This window comes from Belonocnema kinseyi, chromosome 2, assembly GCF_010883055.1.
Source record: "Belonocnema kinseyi isolate 2016_QV_RU_SX_M_011 chromosome 2, B_treatae_v1, whole genome shotgun sequence".
NCBI classification, from domain to species: Eukaryota; Metazoa; Arthropoda; class Insecta; order Hymenoptera; family Cynipidae; genus Belonocnema; species Belonocnema kinseyi.
In genome coordinates this window covers 170,432,135-170,434,113 of record NC_046658.1, presented here as the reverse complement: position 1 = coordinate 170,434,113, position 1,979 = coordinate 170,432,135, and positions in this window count along the sequence as shown.

The window sequence follows — 1,979 nt, the reverse complement described above, 5'->3', positions numbered from 1 at the left end:
TAGGGCGCGCGAGTACGCTCTCGCGCTTTGCGCTTGTTTTTATAAGTTTAATGCGTACACTTTAAGTAATTTTTTTTCAAATATTGTAAATACTATAACTCAAATCGAAAACTCTGATTTAAACTTCTGAGGGGTTACAGCCATAAATTGTAACTGCATTTTTTTCGATCTGATTTTCAAGAAGGTTCTCAAAGCACCTACGGCTTTGACGATTACATTCTCATTACAAAACTCGCGTTTCGCGCTCGATAATTTGTGTCCACTTGAAAAACTTTATCAAAATAATTAATAAATCTTGTTAAAATCTACTAAAAATAATGTTTAAACTTATTGATCTTTTAAAAAATCGAAATCGCATATTTTTGAATATGATCCAACTTTTGGAACTTTTGTCTAATTAAAAAATTTCATGGTGATAGTTTAAAAAAACATATATCTCACATCCAGTAGAAATTTGAATTGATATTTCTGAACCTATTAACAATATTTTTTCCTTTTCTACAAAATTTTCAAAATGCTGAAAAGCGTATAACTTTTTGATGTTTTATCGAATTTAAAAATTTCATTAGAATAATTTACAATTCTTCTTGACGCGCATCAGAAAATTTGACAAAAATGTCTAAAACTCATAAAAAATTGTTATTCAAATTTTGAAAAAGCTCAAGTTTTTTTCATTCTTGTCTGATCGAATAATGTAACTGACAAATATTCTAAATATATTTCATATCTAGTGACGAATTGAAATAGAATTTTTTAATCTTTTAGAAAAATATATATATTTTATTTCTCGGAACATTTTCAAAATTTTTAAATAGCATATAACTTTTCTGATTTTCATCAGAATAAAAATTTTTATTTGGATAATTTGCAAGTCTTCTACGCATCTATAAGAAACTTTGACAAGAAAAATTTTTTTTTCAAATTTAGAAAATACTCTACATTCAGGTGACCATACTTGAATACATACATACATACATACATACATACAGACAGACAGAAATACATACAGAGAGACTGACTTACAGACACCAATAAAATGTTATGATTTTTCGATTCTGTGAGTGTGGAAATGTCAAGATCCGTTAAAAACCAGAGATCGAAAATTTGGACGATTACTTTATACTCTCATGAATGAAAATGTAAAAATATATAAAGCAAATGAATATTATATATAATAATTAACACAATGTATAAGCTATACATAATATTTCCGCATGGGATTCGCGATCACAGTTCTTATTTTATTTTGAATGATATTTGCTCAATAAGCTGTCGTAGTTTTACTATAATGTTTCATTTCAAAACGCTTAATGCAATCACTTATTAAGGGGTAAAAAACCTCAATTAATCCATTTGTTTTGAAAAATTTCTTATAAATAGAATTAAATAAAGATTTGATAATCAGCGGCAACTTTTAGACCGCTTACTGAACCTAACACTCCTGTTTCAATTTTATAAATTTAATAAACCGTTATAGCGCTAATCTTTAAGAGATAAATTAGGGTTGTTACCAGCTAATACATAAGCTGTGTAACTAGTTTGAAACAGTGAAATAAATTTTCCTGCATTCTAAGTGTCAACTCTGAATGCAAAAAATGTATAAGGCCTTTTATCGTAGTGACGCGGGTACAAAAGTCAATTAAATAAAACTCCGTCCTACTACGGTCATAACGGGGACAATATGAATAATTTCCATAAATCGAAACATCACTGCAAAATACCGATCCTAAAATGTATTTTCATACAAAAGTCTGGAAAGGTTGCAAAATACTCAGATGCCAGTGAAACAAAATTTTAACTGTCAAATTTGACAACCAACGTAGGTTTGAACCATTCATTGCGGGTTTTCTTCAAAGGTATAACATGAACTGTAGTATTTGGAATGGAAGCTTCTAATGTGTCCCCTAAGGGTTTACATTTTTCTTACACCTTCTCTATTCTTTTACACACCCTCCACACACTTACTTGGTGGTGGAAGG